The following is a 22,024-nucleotide window of genomic DNA, read 5'->3' as shown; positions in this document are numbered from 1 at the left end:
ACAAGTGGATTTGGGTGGTTGGGAAGTTTATTATGGAAGGAACGGTATCTGGTTCTGGCCAAATCGGCAACATAGGGGACATTGAGGTCCTGATGGATGATTTGATTTGTGACAAAGCATTAAGGATTTTGGACTGTAAGGATTGGATTCGAGAGGAATTAGATGGTTTAGTGGAGCCCCATAGTTCGATTCCGTAAGTTCAGATAGGCCTTAATAATAGTCATGTAGATCAGTCTTTTGTAATGGATTGGAAGTTAGTACCGATTGTCTAGTAAATGTTGTAATAGTCGGAATCGACGAGCAGTTTCCTGTCTTTTCAGTCTTGAATGAGGATTCCATGTCAGTCGTTTAGATTTAGTCCTAAGTAACAGATCTGTTCAACAGGAATAAGTGGGGTATTATTAATATAAATGTGATTTGGTGGGATTTATAATTTTAGCTAATTTTAATTTTAACTAAATCATTTAAAAACAACTTCATGCAGGCTATTCTACCTAGGTCATTTACATCAATTCACAAATTACTCAATGAGACATTAAAACATTAGGGAATCATATATTTTTGCTTAAGCATTTCTTAGATTATTTATAATTACCTAATTAGTCAATTTTCACACTAAAATAAAATAAAAATTACGATTTTTGTGATAATTTTTTAACAAAGAAGGTAAATGTAATAAATAATTTAAATTTTTATTTTATTTTATTGATTATATTAATGTGAAAATTGACTAATTAGGTAACTAGACATAATCTAAGAACTGCTTATAAACAAAAATATATGATTCCCTAATGTTTTAATGTCTTATAGAGTAATTTGTGGACTGATGTAAATGACCTGGGCAGAATAGCCTGCATGAAGTTGTTTTTTAAAATGATAAGATTGTCCCTGAGCATTGCCAAATTGGCCGAAACGTCGGACTTATAAATTGAATAAAAATGTTTAAAAATAAAAAAAGTAAAAATGTATAAATTGAGACTAAAATGGATAAAATTTTATTTTGTATATTAGCAGAAATTGTACCTTTTCATTTATTAATTTTAGTTTGATTTTTTATCATTTTTGATGTTTACACCTTATGTTTTATGATATGACATATGGTTTTATTTTATTTGTTCTAATTTTATTTTATATATTCTGTTAATTATTGTTGTTCATTTTTATCTTTTCAAACTCATTATGTTTTATGATTTCATTTTTATTTTGTATTTTACTCTAAGGCGCTAAAGCCTAATTTTAACACTTGTAGTATTATTCTTAAGGAATCAATCCCAGAATAAATAAATAATATTACTATTATTATTTGTAAGTCGAATGGTTTTTAAGATAAACATTTTTCAAAATAAATTTCAATCACTAATGATTTTTCAGTACATTTTTTTATGAAATGTTACTTTTTAAAAAGCTATATCTTGAGAACTATTGAACATAAGTGCCTATATTAGGGCTCATATTTTAGTAAAATTACTCTTATTTAAATGATGTTCTATAAGGATTTTTTGTGTTGTCGATAACTTTAAAGATATGCACTTCCGAAAGAAAAAATAATTTTTCTTTAACCTTTTGAAACAGTCACCATTCTATACTTGGCATACTCTTCAATTTTGACTAGTAATTATACATGGTTTTCATTAAAGTAATAAAAAATTGGGGTGAAATAACTACCTTATTTCTTCTCTTTGGCTGTTGTACTAGATGTCTAAAAAATATGATCTTAATCAAAATGTGACACGATTAGGATATGGATAAGACGCTGAAAAACATTTTAAATGTCTGATCTGACGTTGATAGTCAGAAGGTCCTGGGACATAGCCAGAATTTTATTTCGAAGACATAATAATTTCATAATATTATGTGTATAATTTTTTTGTATGATAGGTTTAGAGATCTAGTTATGGACCGGATTAATCGAATTGGGTCACCCTGGATATCTTTAAATCTAGCCAGATATTCTAAAAGATTGATTAAAAATATATTTCAATTAATTTCAGCATTTTAGGAACACATAAGCACAAAAAAATGATTTTGTCAGTTATTGTCTTCATTCCTATGGTATATACTTAATGTCCCAGTGAATATTACCTGCTGTTGCTCAACAGTGTATGATACTACTCATTACATAGACCTACAAATATGGAGCTGTGCGTGCATCAATACATTTATATTTACCACAGTGATAGTCGAACAATTCAAAAATAAATTTTTATTTTTTTTTTGCTATAAAAATTTGTTTTTTAGGGTTTCTCAAGATGCAAATAACTAATAACAACTTTGATCCTCCCAAGAATACAAAAGTTTAACAAAATATAACAAAGCCGTGTAAATATGATTGCGATCGGGAGAGATCGGACATTCTCGTCTGTCTTCGATCTAGTCTTTAAGCAGCTGGCATTATTTTTCCTTGTTTAACCATCAAATACTTTCCAAGTTCATATTTATACATTTTTTATTAGTTTTAACAATTCAAAATTGGTAATTATTGCAAATAAACAAAGTTAAAAGTATTTTAGAAGAAGAGTTTTTGAAAACTCGGCATTGAAGTTCTGTTAAACTATTTCAAAGAGGATAAGACCTAGCTGATATTGAAGATCACGTGATTGGTTTCTCGAGTTTAATCATAATCGTTTGAGCAGTTTTTGAGAAAATCGATTCTATTAAGTAGCACTTCCAGTTACTAAATGTTTTTGTAACATTTCAGACGCGTATCCGCTATAAATATGAAATTTCAGGTTCATAAGACTTTTTTGTGCAAGGCCAGTCACACAGATCATTTTCCGAGACTTGGTTATCTGGACTCAGGGGAACTCATAAACATGTATTTCTGTCGCAAAAATTATTTCGAAATATTTCCCATCAATACTTCCCCTCATTTTGTATTTCATATATAGAAAAATAAAAGTAAAACCATCTTGCCATAAACCTCAGAATAAAGAAAGTGGCGATTGAAATGAGCGGTATTTAGACTGGACTAAAAATGAATCACTGAGAAAATAATATACGCTGAGCCGGCGCGTTCATGTCTGGGAGATTAATCTGGGAGGTGTCAGGTTTAATCTTTTATATATTGGTTTGGGAGACTCAATGTAGGAGAATTTACAATCAATAATTGTTGGTCTCAGCTTCGAACCTTTAGGTTTACATAGCAACAATATTTTTAGAGTCAACAATGACTCAATATGTGCCTGCAAGTTTGAATCCGTCCATTTTGATGACATATGTCAGTTTGTACCAACAGCCGATGGGTCTTTCTTAATTGCTTTCCGTCACCGGTAGACATTAACAGAACGATGCTTAATGACGTCTGTTGGCAGGGTCAAATCATTCATTAGTTAACAATATTGAATTGTATTCATTTTTTTTTCTTGTTACTGCCCCAAGGAACTATACTATTACAATATAACTATAACTATACTATTATAGGGAACTATATTATTAGAAACTACACTGTTACAAGGAACTATTATCAAGAAAATCACAGAGTTCGCTGAAGACGCTGTTACTATAATAGCTTTTGTGACATACTACTTTGTGATATTCCCGCGAACTTCGAAAATTTAAGAATCCATTATTTATAGGTATATATGGTACAAATTTAGAGTGCAAAACAATTATTATTACTTTTCATATCTTATGAAATAAAATACATAAAAATAATGATAATGGCTCAAATAATGACTTTATTGAAAATACATGTATACCATTAGGTCGTGTCCACTGGGGGCGGAAAGCTGCGAAAAGACGCGAAATCAATTCGTCCGAATTCGCACAAAAACGCACGAAAGATCCGAACACACGGCTGGATGGGGAATGGGCGTGCAGCAGGCCCGTATAATTCGTCAGTTTTCGTCCGAACAGGTGCGACGAGCGAACCGATCACGTTTTGCTTGGATTTAGTAGCAAAAGAGAGAGTGACGAATGGAATGTGAAAAGGTAATTTAAAAGAAATATCAGGAATGTATCCAAACATGTAATTGTTCATTTGAAAATAGAAAACGCGGTGGTTATTGTCAGTTAGAAGATCATGCCGCAAACGAGAAAATTCACCGCACTCTCTTCTTTTTGCGTAATGTTGATTCACCAACATTTTCCGTCTTCGTCGATAACGCCTGTGTACGTCGATGAATCCAGGTGATAATTCCACAACGAAAAAATCTTAATCAGATTTTTCTGAACAAGTTCGGACGAATACCGAGGCAATGACCGATAGGCATTCGCACGAATTCGTTGCTTCGCTATTCGCAGCTTTTTGCAGCTTTTTGCTCCCAATTGACGAGAGGCCTTATTGTTTAGCACTAGGTTTACGTGCGTTTCTTATATACTTATATATTTTTACAAGCACCCGTCATATTGACATTCGCACATACCCGACGACGCGTAAACGAAAATGCCCATTTTCTTTTAAAAAATCGATTTATTCAAATTAATTGAACAATATCAGACTTCACGTTTAAATAAATTATTAATAAGTAAAAAGATTTTTTTTTTTCAATTATCACGGAAATGATATCAATAATATTATTGGTACAGCGTACTGGTCAGCTTCGCTTTGGCCTATTGCATGCTGATCTTCGGAGTTATTCTCAGAACAATCTTCATTGATGTTAATATATTTTTCAATATCTTATAATATCTCCAGGATTTACTCATGATAGCTAGAAAAGTGGGATTGGCCAAATTAAAAAAAAAAAATATTGTACCCAAATTTAGTTACTCTATTGTAAATAGGATGAAAAGTATCGTAAACTAAAAAAATTTTTTTTTCAATTTTACCACAAAGTTAGACAGCTACACTTAATACGGAAACGCATATCTATGACCCTGAGCCAGTTATTAAGCAACTAATTAGTTTGATAAAGGAACAAATTGCAAAATTTTAGGTTTTTCTTTTTACACATAAATTCTAAACAGTGGTTCCTCGATACAAAGATAAATTAAAAAAAAAATGATAATAATAATAAAATAAAATAATTAATAACATTTTTGATTCTGCGTCGGATGAGTACTATTTCTTAATAATTAAATTATAAAAATAACGTTCGTTCCAATAATAATGCTCTGTTTGTTCCTAAGGCCCCAATTGCTAGTCCATAAGTAAATGGATTTTGCCTAGTAAGCAGTGAAACGCAAGTCTCATAAGCCTTCAGTCGCTATTCATGATATATCCATAGGCCTACCTTTTTTATTTTCCAATAGTTTTAAGAGTCGATACACTCTATTCAGTTTTGCTGCAAGTCCTTTAACTGTTTGGTAAGGGCTTTCATTCACAGTAAACCTTAAAATCCACCTCGAAGGTTAAAACGGCAGTGGCCAAGAGACCTTTTGTAAAATAAAATCGACAATTGGAGTTCTGGCAATGGCCAGATGCACCGCTCATGTAGAGAGGTAGCGGCTTTAGCGCACTTACTCAGCCTCCACTGGCTCATTACCAGTGACATGGTAAGAGGACTGCGCTGGGATCTTGAAGGGCTCTACTCTAACCCTCATACGCGGGAGATAAGAGTGGGCTCGGGGATCATTAGGTCCAGATTGTAAATATTGTATATAATTTATTTTACTTTATTATTATTATTATTAATATTGGCAAGACAGACTGTGGAAGTCCAATGCCTCGAGCGATGTACTAAGGAAATACATCACGCGTTTTATGACGTAGTTTTCTTAGGGTACGTTCTTCACTCCTACGCCTATTTTTGTGAGTGCCACACATTGGCTAGCGGGCCACACAAATGCCCGGGGTGAGGTTGTGAGTGTGTATTGTATAATTATATGCTTGAAAAATTCCCGGACAGGGCCGGGGACTCGAACTCGCAACCTTTGGGTTGACAGACAGGCGCGTTACCATGCTGCTACCGTCACCCCAATTTATTTTACTTAGTTTAATTATATTCATTACATTTTTTTCTTATATATTTTTTTATTTTATTTTTTATACTTATTTACTTATTTTATTATTATTATTTATTAAATAAATCAAAAATTAGTATCCAATTCTGTCTCAACACTTTATTTTTCACTAGTCCAACGTTTCGGCCATTCTAGCCATCTTCAAGGACATCTTCAATACAATCTCTTCCTCACATTAATTTAAAGTTTCTTTTGCAGGCTATTCTGCCCAGGTCATTTTCTTTATTATAAGTTAAAAGCCTATTCATTTAAAATTTAAAATCATTAACATTTAATTTTCCTCTATAAGATTATCAACAATTAAATACACCACCAGGTTATTTATAAATTAATGTGAGGAAGAGATTGTATTGAAGATGTCCTTGAAGATGGCTAGAATGGCCGAAACGTTGGACTAGTGAAAAATAAAGTGTTGAGACAGAATTGGATACTAATTTTTGATTTATTTAATAAATAATTGCCTTGTCTCAAAATTTTGAAATAATATAATTAAAATTATTATTATTATTTTGTATGAAAGTGTACAATCATAAACTTGAACAGGTACTCATTCTCTGCTAAATTTAATTTTACTTTATCGCTAGGATGATCAGGGCTCTGTTTCATAATAAAGTACAAACTATTACTATTAGTCTTGTCGATTTAACTTTAACAATTGCACTGACTTGTACAATAGTAACTTGTACTTTAGTACTTTTTAACTCCTGTAATATCACTAATAGTCCTCCCTATTAAAAAAAAAAAATAAGTATTAGTGTAATTTCCACGTTGTTTCTATACTTGTAGTTTTAACTAATACTATTAGCTTTCATTATGAAACAGGGCTCTGGTTAGGAGTTAAAAGTGAAAAAAAACAAATACCTAATTCATTAATTTATTAAATTAATAAGCTGTTTAATAACCGTTTTAGGACTGCAAGAAATGCTTTTTCCTGTCAACTGTTGTAGGAAATTATTTTCGGATATGTTTTATGAGTTGAATTTTATGCATTTGCGACTAAGGTGTGATATATTATTAAATTGACCAGTCTAGTATTTAAATTGAATATTATTATTCACAAATATGAGCTTAATGAGATAGGCATCTGAAATATTTCTACACCTTCCTGCCTACTTGTACAACCCACTGGAACGGAAGTACGTGGGGTTGGAAACCAGATGGCCTGCACTCATTTGCAAAGTATTATAATTAGTTTCCTGTCCATGCATTGGCGCCAACAGCGAACATTTTTGGTCCTTCTTTTTACGTACCGTAGCTGGTCCCCAATTAGAAATTAACAACATCTGCGTCTCTGTGTTGGTTCATCATTTATAACTCAAAGATTTATTCCTTGTGTGACCAAATAAGCAATTTTCTAACGAATAATTTATTCTTTTAGAGTATACAGTATTCTTTTTTTTTTACAACCGATTTTTCTAATTTTCATTTAACATTTATAAATATTTATATCAACATTAATTACTCCTCCTTGTTAATTATAATTAATTAATTTTTTGATTAGAGTGCTATGAATAGTTTCTCTACACGCCTGCATCACTCCATAATAACTTACATCAAATTTACTAAGTGTATAATTATGTACAATTGTAAATTTCAATAAAGATAAATAAAAAAAAAAAAAATTAATTTTTAATTTTTTGGGGGCTTTTTCATTTTATTTTCTAAAAAGTTATTTTATGATTTATTATATGATAGATGGTTTTATTTTATTTGTTTCTTTTTTACTTTCACGTGTATTGAATATAGACGAAGGTAATGTAATGCGATCTCGAAGAACTTCTAATTCGATTTTTCGACAGAAATACATGTTTTGAGGTTTTAAATTGAATAAATTAAATTTTATTTTATTTTTATTATATTATATTATATTTTATTAAATCATTAAATATATATTAAGATATATACTGTTTTATATTCTTTTATTTTTTAGAAATAACTCTTTAATTATTTATTAGGAAAAAAAATTCTAATATGTTGTGTTATTAAATTATATTAAGATGTTACAGTAAGCAATAGGAATTTACCTAAGTATACGAATTTATATTTATTTCATTGCCATTCAATACTAACAACGGTTCTTAGTATTATCAATAATAAAGAATGGATACATACAAAATATTAAAGAATATAGAAATAAGTGATGGAGAAAAAAGGAAAATTAGATACAATCTATTCGAACGGGGAAAATTGAATTAAGGCCTCGTCACAATTTGTTAAACTATTGTATTCTTGCCAGGAACAAAAATTATTTGGTAATTCCCACCACGAAAAAAACTAAAATAAGAATTTCTATTGCAACAGAAAAATAAAAAATTTTTAGATATCCTACCCTTAATATAAATATATATATTTTATTTTCCTACATGTTATGATGTTATGATCTATCTTAAAACTGATAAAATGCTTTAACCGGTTATTTTTTCAGTAATGTTTGCTTGTTAAACAGTGTATCTAACATATTCCATCAAAGGTAGAGACGGGATGACGTAAAAGCTTCCTTATTTGCTTAAAGACACATTCTCAAGGTGATTATGATTAAAATATTGGTCGATCACGAAGAAATAGTGATCACGAATCTTCAAGAGCTTCAACCACATTGTTTTGTTCTTTTAATAGGAATGATAAAGGCAGAGTGATGTCACAGGAGGAGGAAACGGTGTCAACCAACTTCTGAGAATTGGCAACGGCGAGAGGATAAACGTTGCCAAGGACTTGCTTAGCACGGAGCCTGAGTATCTTCTCCCATAACTCAATACAACCTCTTTGTATATATTTTTTCTAAATCGATACTTTATAATTCATAATTAAATTTTATAATAAGATATTACTTAATTTTTTATTTGGTATCTAATCATTTCATGTTTATACTTTCTTTTGATCGAATAATAACAATATAATGAACTGTAAAAAAATTATTGATGGTTTATATTTAGACGGGTGTTTGTCTGGGATGTTACAGCAATTCTTATAAAATCGATTTTCCATATTTTTTTCGATTTTCTCGAAACAATTTTAATTGAGCTCAGTATATCAATATACAATTAAGTGGTATTTTATTTCAGTTTGTCTTCATTCAACGAGTCTGAAAAGACATAAATGACGAATTTAAAAAAAAAAAAGAAGATTTCTGAAAGAATTTTATATTCAACTAAAAGAGAAAACAGTTTTCACACCTGATCAGAAAATAGCTGACCACTTCCGGTCCCATATTATAGTACACGGCTTCATAACTTTTGCCAAACTGTTTTAATTTAAGTAGGTACAGAATTTTTAATAATTTTTCACATCTCAAAAAATCCCTAAATACGAATTATCATAGCAACAGAAAAAAAATGAACAAAACTTTTAAGATTTAATTTTTTTTATTTAAAAAAATTAACCATCATTGTCAATAATAATGAACAGAGGGTGAATATAAAATTTGAAAAATTTAATAATGAATGTTTTTCCATGGTTACTATGACAATAGTCAAATTTTACTTCGCTTATCTTCCAAATATATATTTTATTATCCTTAATAATAAAAAATAGCAGTTTTGAAATGTACAAGGATTAATTTTGTCTAAAATTGAAATTTGTGTGTTGCGCGCACGATTTATTGTTTTATTAATAAACGAATATATTAAGCCCCCTTCTATTTTATATGTTTATAATAACGTTAGAACATAATAGGGGTATTCACCATCTTCAGTTTAACATGTTATTATTGTTAAAGCCTTAAATATGTAATTTGAGTATAATAAGTACGGAGTTAAGCTTTGGGGCTCCACTAAACTATCGAATTTCTCTGGTATAAAAGTCATAAGTCCTTACAATCCAAAATTCTTAATACTCTTTACTCTGTCACAAGTCATCCATCAGGACCCCAATGTTCCATATGTTGCCGATTTGGGGAGAACCAGATACCAATCCTTCCATAATAAACTTCCCAACCACCTAACTTGTTTCGTATTTTTTTAAATATTTATTTTTATTAATTACCAGATCGGCCTGGTGGGCCTTACATGGTAAATATAACAGTTACATTTTTGTAAATATAACAGTTGATTATGGATGGGTATAGTCTCATAGACAAGACACACCCAACTAGATAAAACGTTATAATTTAAAAAAAAAATGATAAAATAAATAAATAAAAATAATAATTCTTGATAAGAGAGAAAAGTAAATTGGACGTGTGAATGAAATAAATGTTTTGAGACTATAATTTTGGATAGTGTTTTTGAATTATTTAGTAAACAATTACCAGTCCCAAGAAAGAAATTTAAAGATTATAGAGAAAAGTAAAGTTAATAAAAAAAAATAAAAACATTCGTAGACTTAAAAAAACAAACAATTGCCCTCGAATGGGAAAAACAACAAGTCAATTTGAAAAAAGGACGAAGAGAAAATAAATAAAATAGAAGCTATGTCAATAATAGAATTGATAAATACAAAATTTATAATAGGATGTTCTCATTTATATGACTATAATAAGGACTATCTGGACTTAGGTTAAGTTTTTGGGCTTCACTAAACTATCGAATTCCTCTGGTATCCAATCCTTACAATCCAAAATCCTTAATGCTCCTTACTCTGTCACAAGTCATCCATCATTCAATATTCCATATGTTACCGATCAGACACAAATTCTTCCATAAACTTCCCAACCACACAAAACCACATGTTTCTAATCTGACTGACATCATTACCCGATAATCCCTATAAGCGTCTGAAAAGAAGATGGCTCCGAGATCTCTGGTAATGTTATTGGAGTTCTATCAATGGTTAGATATTCCATACGTTTGTATCATGTTATTTTATATATCATAGTGAATTTACTAGTTGTATATAATTTTATAAAATTGTAAATAACAATAAATACATTATTAAAAAAAAAAAAATCGTTAGACTTTTCCTTTCTGAGCTTGGCTGTTCAAACAGTCCATTTAGCGAGACTTGTTTATTTGGGCTCAGGAGAACTAAAAACGCGTTACCGTCGTAATATTTCCCTCACTGTATGTTCCATATATAAATAGGTGAAATAAAAAAAATATACTAAAATACAAAGTAAATATATATTGGCATAACGTCGTTATTAATGCTATATGTCGGATATAAAATCTATCAAGCTTTACAAAAGAAACTAAAAACGTACAAAGTTTACGTCCATTCTTTTTTCAGCTTTCATAAATAATTATTATTATTTATATAATCATTACTGGATACACATGAAATCAATACACTAAATGCTGAATTTTAGACTTATAGCATTCACTGCAACGATAATAATTCCTGAGGTTTTAATTTAACACTTATCCAGACTAGCGTTCATTGCCCCCATGTTTTAACCTCTTTGTCAAAAGGTAATTGTTCCTTAAAAAATATAACTCTTGTATTAAAAGTTTTAAAAAAATACCTCAAGGCCAGTTACTGATACTTCTTTTGTTCGGTGTATTCTTCTATTTTTTCATATATAAAAAATTAATAACTTTTCACTAGCATTTCCATTAAGTATCGGAATTTTTTTTGGCAACTTGACATGGCCATAGTAAGAAAGAATTCGTTGCATTACGTTTAGAGACTTACGTACATTTCCTGGAGGCTTTAGTTTGTATTGAATAAAATTTGTGACTTGACATTATCTTGTGAACTTATTTTTTTAAATTTAGTTTTAACAGCTACTCTGTTGGATTAAAAATTCGTCTAGAGAATTCTCATACTTTCTCCAAAGTTCGTAATCACAACCTTAACGACATCGTCATACTTATAAAATTGATGCAATATCTTATTACTAACTTTCCAAATATTGATATTACACCATCAAAACACGCGTCATATATTTGATAATCTGTTCGAGTATTGATATGTCTCCACGAAGATGAATGGTTTGGGGGGACCGTACAAATAGCTTTTGAGCCTCGTCTCATGTCCAAAAATAATTTTATTCGTCATTCCTCCAAAACAAAATACTTTCTTCATCATTTTTAACAAAACAATGGCCGGCTTTTAAGATTTAAATGTTAATATAAAATAAAATTTTTATTTTATCGACTATCAAAAAGAATGATTGAGGAAGAAATTCCTAATTAATTACATTAAACCCACTTTGTACAAAAATAAAATCATATAAAAATACATTTTTTCTCTCTTTTATAAAAAAAAAAAAGTTTTTAGTGATCATCGTGTAATATTTTATTTTACATATAAGATAGATTAATTATAATTGAGCGTCAAAAATTGAGTTTCACTAATGAAGAACAAATTTTACGAAAATAAATTAAAAAAATTTAGTCCGATTTTGAGGAAAAATTATTACGAACATAGTTTTTTAAGAGGCACTAAATTGAAGTACAAGTTAAAATTCTGGAAAAATAAACTTGAGTTTTGTTTTTCTTTTTTACACTACATTAAAAAAATAATAATTTGAACAAGAGAATATATGTGAATTACACTTTGATAATTTGAGCAACGAATAGTACAATTAAAAGAAATTGTATAATTTTTAAAATGTTGGAATTTTTATTATTTTTAATTGTAATAATTTTATTTTTTACATAAATAAAAGAAGAAAAAAAGCACCAAGAAAAATAAGAATTAATACTTCCATAGAGTAGTATTTATGAAAAAAAATAATTTTAATAAAGTGATTGTGGTGCCAAAGAATAAATAAATTTTGAAAAAGGCAAAATGTTGAAAATGTACATATATACGTATATATGAGGGTCTGTGTGTGTGTGAAAAATAAAATTGTTACTAATAAAAAAATGTTTTCTTATATAATTTTATTTTTGTACAAAGTAGGTTTAATGTGGTCCAGAAGGTTTTTCATTCTAATGGATAGTTAATAATTTAAAAATGAATCCTATATAAAAAGAAACAACAATATAGCAGTTATTGTTAAACTTTTATTAAGTTAAAGTCCATTTGGAAAATCGAGGGATAACAAAGTAGGAAAAATAGTTCTTATTTGAGAATGTATCCAGTTTACTCGGTAAACTTTAATGTTTTATATATAATTTATTCAATTTCTTGAGACTGGTATTTATTTATTAAATAAATCAAATGGTACCCTTGTTAAGTCTCAAGACTCTCTATTATATCAATTAATATTATTATATAATTAATAAATAAATACCAGTCTCAAGAAATTGAATAAATTATATATAATATATTAAAGTTTACCGAGTAAACTGGATACATTCTCAAATAAGAAATATTTTTTCAAGTTTATTACTCCCCTATTTTCCAAATGGACTTGAACTTAATAAAAGTTTAACAATAACTGCTATATTGTTGTTTCTTTTTATATAGGATTCATTTTTAAATTATTAACTATCCATTAGAATGAAAAACCTTCTGGACCACATTAAACCTACTTTGTACAAAAATAAAATTATATAAGAAAACATTTTTTTATTAGTAACAATTTTATTTTTCACACACACACAGGCCCACATATATATGTATTATATGTATGCAACTTTTTTCCTTTTTCAAATTTTTTTATTCTTTTGCAGCACAGTCACTTTATTAATTTTTTTTTTTCATAAATACTACACTATGAAAATATTAATTATTATTTTTTCTTGTGGCTTTTTATATTTTTTTTTAATCTCCAAAGACGCCTGTGGGTTGTCCATTTCGTTTTTCTTTTATTTATGTATAAAATAAAATTATTACGATTAAAAATAATAAAAACTCCAACTCCATTTTAAAAATTATACAACTTCATTTAATTGTACTATTCGTTGCTAAAATTTGTTAACTGTAATGTAGTGTAAAAAGGAAATAAAAACTCAAGTCTTTTTCCCAGTATTTTAGCTTGTACTTCAATTTAGTGCCTCTTAACAAACAATGTTCATAATCATTTTTTCCTCAAAATTTCACTGCACGTAAATTTAATGTTTTATTCATTATTCAAACCGACAATTCAATAGGACCTCTTGCACTACCGAGAACAATGGTTCATAGTAAAAGCTAATGGTATTAGTTCATAAAAAATTATAAAAACTACAAACAATAAGTACTAATACTTTTTGTTCCATAAAGGAGACGAACAATAGTGATAAGATATTAAATAAGTTAAAAAGTATAATTTAGAATTGTACAATTTAATGAAATTGTACCAGGTACAAACTGAAAGACTAATTGATACACAATACTATTAGGTACAGGTTTCTAATTTACATAGACAGCCCTTACGACATAGGGCTAACGTTGTAACTTTGTTTTAAATAAAAGAATTCCGCATCTAAAATAATCCATTACAAAAATTGTTCATTTATGTTTTTTAGGAAGTTTGAGGCTCATTTTTTTCCAGAAGTATAATAAATAATAAAAGTGAAATTAATATTTTTTTTATTTTTTAGCTTATAGCTTTTTTATTTATTTGTTGCTATTTAAAACTGTATATTATAGTTCATTTAATAAATTTGATATCAGTTAAAATGGAGTGTTGCAGGCGTTTAGAGAAACTACCCATTGGTAGCACTCTAATGACGTTTTACATTAGCAGGTATCGTGGCCATCTTCTTTTCAGGCGCCTTGGAAGATTATCGGAATGGAAGAGGAAGCAAGGTTAGAAACTAGTTGGTTTGGGTGGTTAGGGAGTTATAGCTTTAAAATCATATATCGTTTTATATTAAACGTGCATAACCCGAAATTCTTCGCTATTGCTAAATTTGAGGATGAACATAGATCGAATGAACACAATTCAAAGTTTGTAATCAATTGTTGTATTTATTTGAAATTAAACATTTACGTGAACATAATTATTATGATTTGGCAATATACATTTTTTTTCAATATAAAATGTTTTTGGTAATTCCTATTCCTATATATATATATATATATATATATACAAACAATTTCAACAGCTCAAAATTTCTTTCGACGGACGTAAAAATAGTTGGATTCACAACATCCCGAAGTACAGCCAGTTCCTCATATAAGATCAAAAGTTAACTAAAATTTAGTTCTTTATTTATTTATTGACATTTACAACTGTATATAAAATACCACATGCAAATTTGAAGTAAGATCATAATGATATGATATAGCATGTAGAGAAAATATCCAGTAATAAAACTCTAAAAACATTTTACAATATAAGGTCACGAGGCCATCTAGGCGCCTCGGAGGATTGTTAGGAATGGAAGAGGAAGCAAGATTAGAAACTAGTGAGTTTGGGTGGTTAGGGAGTTTATACTGGAAGGAATGATATCGGGTTCGGGCTAGATCGGTTACATAAGGAACATTTAGGTCTTTATGTATGGTTTGTGACAAAGTAAGGAGCATTGAGGATTTTACGAAGTATTTTGGATTGTAAAGATTGGATATGAGAGGAATTCGAAGGTTTAGTGGAGCCCCAAAGCTCAACTCCGTATGTCCTGATGGGCCTTATTATTGTCATGTAGATCAGTCTTTTGTAATGAGTTGGAAGTTTAGACCGTTTGTCTAGTAAGTGCTGTAATAGTCGGAATCTTCAAATTTAGATTCTAATGACATTTTCGGTTTAGTCCCTTCGTTTTTTAATCAGCGCGAGTCGAAACTACGAAACGGGATGTATTCTAGTCAAGGGGGGACCACCAGAATCGTTTGAGATAGATTCGGATAAAAGAATCCGAGTTCATATCTCTACTTTGAATCGGCTTATGAGTTAATCAGCCATCTTAACCGGAATCAGTTTGAACAATGAAATTTCCCCTTTCCCCCCCCCCCTCAAACTACACTTTAATATTTCCATAATACAATAACAAAGAAATAAACTTGTATAAAAATATAAAAACCAGTTTTAAAATCCTTGGAATGATGATTGACTTTAAGAACTTTTTAAAAATAATTTAATGATGCCTCTGACATAAATAACTCCATTGTTTAAAAACAGAACGGAAATAGAAGTAATTAAATCAAAAAGAATCTTACGAATTAGCATTTAGATGAAGAAGAGTTTTAAAAATCATTTTTATAGACTAGAAATATTGCAAAAGTTTTAATTTTAAATAAAATTTATTAAATAAAAAATAAAATATTTTAACAAAAATTAAAATAAAATCCCTAACAGGTTTCTAGGATTTTTTTTTATAATAACAAAGTTGTAAAATGTTTTCTACTTATATATCGTAGTAAATTCAAACATAATTATTCGATAAAAAATATAAACAAGAAAACTATAGTTTAAATAAAATATTTTGTATCCAAGTTAAGCCTCCAAAGACTCTTTGTTATTGTTTTTAAAGTCCAAAGTTTCGGCCTTTCTTAAATATAAATTTACACCTCACACCCAATAATTTAAAAATTGTTTACAGGTTATTCTGCCCAGGTCATTAATTTCAATCAAATCATCCTATTTTGTCAATTTTCTATTACACTTTAAAATTTTTAATTACAGACAAACTTAACACTATCATATCTTCCTTATCACACAATATTTTGTGATAAGATAACAAAAAGGTTTTAAATTATTGGATGTGAAGTGTAAATTTATATTTAAGATTGTCCTTGATGATCGAACTGGCCGAAACGTTGGAATTTTAGAAAAATAAAGAGTGTTTTGTGATTTAACTTGGATACAAAATATTTTAAAAAATAATAAATCTATAAATATTTAAACAATAAGTGAAAAGATTATATATAAATAAAACTAAACTTTTTAGCTACATATTATATATCTCATTGTTTTTTAGTTTTTTTTCGCTTTTTATGCGTCTCCTGTATTTTTTTAACTGTATATGTTACGTAATATTTTTAATTTTTTATTCTTATCATTGTTTATTCAAGTTTATTTTATATTAATACTATTTTATGTCTTCCTTCCTTTTATTTATATATATAATTTTTTTATCACTTATTTTTTATATAATATTTATCCTAGCTTAATTTACCTTTTTGTATCTTATTGTTGCTATGTTCTTAGTTGTTTTTTAAAAATCTTTTTAGCCCTGCAAAGTGGGGCGAAACGTCGGACATTATCATAATAGTTAAAAACTATTTGTTCTTTTTTGACCGCAACCCTTCATTTTTAAACTTTTTTAAGCGTTTACGATCCGCAATCCTTAAACGTGTTACGAACAAATTTTCGACATTTTATGTATTTGGACGCAGTTACTATATTTAAAGTCGGTTTACTCGAGATATTTCAAATTAAAATATGGAATGTACGAAACTCTGGCCCAGAAATTCGACTTGGCAAGAGAGTACTGAAGCAGCCGGTAGATTCTTTAACTACTAAGACAGCACCGCAAATAATTTGCAGGGCCAGTACACCGTAAATTATCTGGCAACAAACAAACGCCAGCATGTGTAAGGTCGATATTTAATGGAATACTGTGGAAAAGGAATATTTTAGAGTTATTTTCAACGCGTTTATTTCAATGTTTTTGAAGTTTGAGAAGATATACGTAGTTATGTCTGTACCTAGGTTGTCCTAATATACCAATTTTGTGATTATGTCATTTTATAATACGAAAATTAGGGAATAATAAATGAAATTAATACCAATGTAACTAAATTTTATGAGGACCAAATTTTCAAAGGACCAATGGTCAAATATACAATAAAATAAAAAAAATTGGCCAATGTTCACTAACAAAACTTTTTTTTTTTTAAATTGAATAAAATGGAGAAAACGTTAAATTAATATTTCCCATCTACTTTTAGTATTGACGAATATTTAATAAATAATTTTCTTTTTATATTATTAAATTTGACCGAATAATAAAGAATTTTATTGTTTTATTTATAATTGTGATTTAGAATATTTTAGAGAACGAAATATTGGAAAGATAGTAACAATCGAAAAAAAAAAAAATTATACGAAGAATGAAGAAGAAATCGATCATATGAGTTTTTAAGTTGACAGAATAACTCCATAAAATCTGTCTTTATATCTTTAATATTTATTTAGTAAACAATTAGCGACGAATAATTCGTTATTAACAGAACGTAAATTTTAATAAACTGTTATATTTTTAATATTTCGGCTATACTTTAACAAAAAAAAAATTATTCATAGTAATTTTCTTAAAACTATTGAAATTTGAGTCAGTCATTCTGTCATTTGAAAAGTTCATATATGTTGGTTATATTAACTGTTTAATATATTTTAAGCTAAAAATACCATAAAAAATCATAAGTATTTAAATAAAAAATATTGCAGTCTGTTTTATTATTATTAATATTTATAGAAGTAAAAATAGTTTGTACTCATTGACCTTATTCTCTCCCACGCTAGCGATTTGGGTCAATATTTTTGTCCCTTTGTTCCTAAATGCTATAGGGATATTTGATTTCGAAATTATAATTAGCAAATAATTACTAATTTAAAAAAAGAAAATTAACAAACATTAATGTTTGAATTGAAACCCATTGAAAACCATGTTTTCAGTTACTTTATTTATTGTACATTGAATATACGATTATGTATTGCTGAAATGATTGCAATGTTTTAAATTTATTTTTATATTGCTTTAATAGTCGTTATATTCCTAATATTGAATATTTATGATATATTATTCCATATAAATATAATTAAAATAGTTTAAAATTCGCTAAAAATCAAATAAATTTTGATGGGAAAGTAAGCGCTACTAAACTTTTTTAATTACATTCAAAATCAAACGAAATAGCAGAAATGATTATTTTTATGTATATTTTCTTGCTTCATTATTATTTTCCATATTATACTGGATTATTATATTGGGAAAAAAATAATCAAACAAGAAAAATTAAATATAATATTTAATTAAAGAATGAAATTCATTAACAATTAAAATATCCACATATTAAAAAAGTTCACTGAGGGGTGGCATTAGAGATATATTACAACAAAATACTAAATTCCAGTTTAATTGAATTAATTTTAACATAAATGAATAGATGAATAAGTGGGGTTAAGATACCATTGAAAAACAAACATATTTTTTAATAGCTTATAATAATGAATGAATGCTGCATGAAATATATTTTATAATTAAGATATATTACAAATTAATTATTTATTTTGATTCTGTACTAAGAATAAAAATGAAAATGAATAAAATTTAAAGATTGTTATTTTGTTTTTTAATTTAATACTAAGAACGACAGAAGGAAAACACTATTTGTAATAGATTTAATATCAATGACTTTAGTAACATGAATAAATAAACAAGATAATAATTCAAAATAAATATGTAAATTGTTTAGAACGAATAGGTTAATTATTTAAAATAAATAAGTTTATTATTAAGAATAATACATAAATTAGGAGTATTTAGAATAAATAAACTCATTAATTACATGTAATTATAAAAAAATAAGCTCATTAGAAAAGATTTACAAACTAAAATAAGGTACTCACGTACAATAGTCCTCGCGCGGGAAGGATGTGCGAAATGCTGCCTGGATGAGCGCTAACGAATCGAACGAGACCGAACAGTTCCGAACTTAGCCGAACATAGATATTTCGAGAAGCTCAGCCCAGACTGAACGCCCCCCTCCACAAAATAAAAAAAACAATGCATTGTTCGACTAAAAGCTTAGGAGTTAATTCTTGGAACGCAAAACAAAAAAACAAAGTCTAATAATGATTTGTCAACTTCAAAGTTAGATTTTGAATGATGTTCCATATTCAACCAATAAGAAATTTTGGGCTAAACATATAAATACAACGTTTCAATTTATTTATATTTTATTTACATATGTATTTATATATCCAATAAATTATCCAGTCAATAATCAGATAGAGGCTTTGTTACAACAATTTGCTGGGTAAGAATGAAAATTCTTAAATTATATTTAAGGATATTATATAGAATATAAATATACTATATATTTTTTTCATAATTATCTATGTGAAATATTTTTTCCAGAATAATTTATGGATTAGTAGGATGGGATTTTAATAGGGAGAAAAACGTAAATGTTGAATGGAATTGTGATTTTAATCACAAGTACCTTTTGGAAACATCAACACTTGGGAAGGAAGTCTTTTTTATTCAAAAACAATAAGCCCACAAGATTCCAATTTCTTAAATTTAGAGGTATAAGGATTGGCTTAAATTTTAGCAGATTGGAGTAGTTTCTCAAATCTTGAGTTTTCAAACAACTGAGGTGTTCTACCCCTTTCATAATGATTTTCCTGGAGCCAGGTTGAACCTGTCTGCATGGCCATTCAACTAAGATTAATTTTGAAAAAAAAATATTAAGACTTGCTTAATACTAACAGCATATTGAATCAAATGAAGTTGATGGGATGACAAAAATAACTGGACTCAATAGCTAATAAAAAAAATCTGTACAACTAAAATCGATGAAGCGTGTTGAGCTCAGTACTTGGTACATTGTTTCTTGGTGAAATGGTCAGCACATAATCTCGATTGCTGGAGTTTTTGCCAATTCAATAAAGGATAGATACAGGGCTAGGTGTATCCTAGAAGATATTTCCTAAAATTGATATAGCAGAATACATAATTTAATGGTTGCGAAATATTATCTACTATAGCTGAATTCAATCCCAGGGTCTTACTCAATGAGCTATCCCATTCAATTTCTTCCTATTCAATAATTCATCAATAAACACATAAACAAATAATAAACTAGTTAAAATAAAGCATTGAACAGATAAATAATTCTATATTCTTATCATATGGTAATTATTCATGATTATTTGTGGTGATCTGGGTTCATTGTATGCATGATTTGATTTGTATAATTATATAGGAGAATAAGCTTAACATTTTTCAGACTTAGAGAAGGATGTGAAGGATTAGGAAACTTTGATATTGAATCATTCTATTTTTTAATTAGGAGACATTAATTGACCATGAATAATATATATGAGGAAAAGATGGTTGGGGGTGCGGTCAGAGAATAACACAAATAAGTTATAAAACTTATTCATTAGTGCCAACGTTTTGGCCAGAATTTCTAGTCTTAATCATGGCTAAGAACAAAAAAACAAGATAATAACCAGTGAATAAAAGGATATATAGAATGATTAAAGTATATAATTATACAGAATGAAAATAGATAAAAGCAATGTAATGAAAGAATTAGAAAATAAAACATATGTGCAGGTAATTAAATATGTAAGTAAAATAACATAATTAATGAACATATTTACATATTCAATTACCTAAATAAATGATTTATTTTCTACTTCTTTCATTACTTTATTTTTATCTATTTTCATCCTGTACAATTATTTACTTTAATCATTCTATATATCCTTTTATTCCATGGTTGTTATTTTGTTTTTGTTCTTAGCCCTCATGAAGACTAGAAATTCTGGCCGAAATGTTGTTACCAATAAATAAGTTTTTTAACTATATTTTATTAATTTATTAGTCTCTTTAGATTCAACTGATACCTGAAATATAAATCAATATATAATATTATCATCTCATTATAATCAAAAGGATGGTCTCGTTGTTTGACTCTAGTAAGTCCATATTCCTGAGGTTTTTCTCTAATTTCATGTTAGTTCAATGATCTCATTATTTGTTAGAGAAAAGAATTTTCTACTATTTAATTCAAATGTGAAAAATAAAAAAAATTGGACATATCATTTTTTGCCAGACTAGTAGAACAACCCTTTGACTTTAAAGTTATTGAAAACATATTGTACTGGACTTATTAGGAAATTAATAAACTCAATATATAATGTAAATATATAATATATATTTCAGTATTTATAAATTATTTAAAGCAAATGATTTATAACCTAAATGGAAAATTAACTGACCCAGGAATAAATATTGAGTGTGTTTGGTCCATTGCCAACTGAATATCCATCACTATAGGTATTCAGATGGAGATCGCTAAAACATCTTTCTAAATATAAACAATTTCTATACGGAAAGTCCTATATGAATTATATTTAGTTGACAATATAACCATTAAATGCTTTTTATTATCCAACTATTAAAAATAAATAAATAAACAACAATAGGATTCAAAGATAATTTGCACAACATGGGAAGACAGCAGTCAATAGAAAAAGAAAAATTCTTGTCCCTGTTTAAATTAATTCTTTAAAAAAAAAAAAAGGTAAAGTTTGAAGTAATTTTGCAAGCAACCCTCATTTTCATTAAACAATGAGAACACATTTACTTTTATTCTAGCCAGAGTGAGGAGAGGAGAAGAGGGAGCTAAGTTT

The 22,024-nt window shown here is 28.2% G+C and overlaps 1 long non-coding RNA gene across 2 annotated transcripts in view; it reads right to left on the bottom strand.

The window, feature by feature from the left end:
• The window catches only part of LOC136797132 (uncharacterized), a 33,385-nt gene extending 14,055 nt beyond the window's left edge, over positions 1-19,330 (bottom strand). Inside the window, exon 1 of one of the 2 annotated variants that reach the window (XR_010844977.1) lies at positions 19,230-19,330. This is a non-coding gene — a long non-coding RNA (uncharacterized lncRNA). Of the gene's footprint in view, positions 1-19,225 lie in introns of both variants that reach the window. The other variant, XR_010844976.1, reaches the window with a different exon arrangement.
• Between the last annotated feature and the right edge of the window lie 2,694 nt (positions 19,331-22,024).

This window comes from Halyomorpha halys, unplaced genomic scaffold, assembly GCF_000696795.3.
Source record: "Halyomorpha halys isolate HHAL.00 unplaced genomic scaffold, Hhal_1.1 Scaffold717.1, whole genome shotgun sequence".
In the NCBI taxonomy this organism is placed as follows: Eukaryota; Metazoa; Arthropoda; class Insecta; order Hemiptera; family Pentatomidae; genus Halyomorpha; species Halyomorpha halys.
The sequence above is the reverse complement of the archived record's forward strand: the minus strand, read 5'-3'. Positions and strand labels throughout refer to the sequence as shown.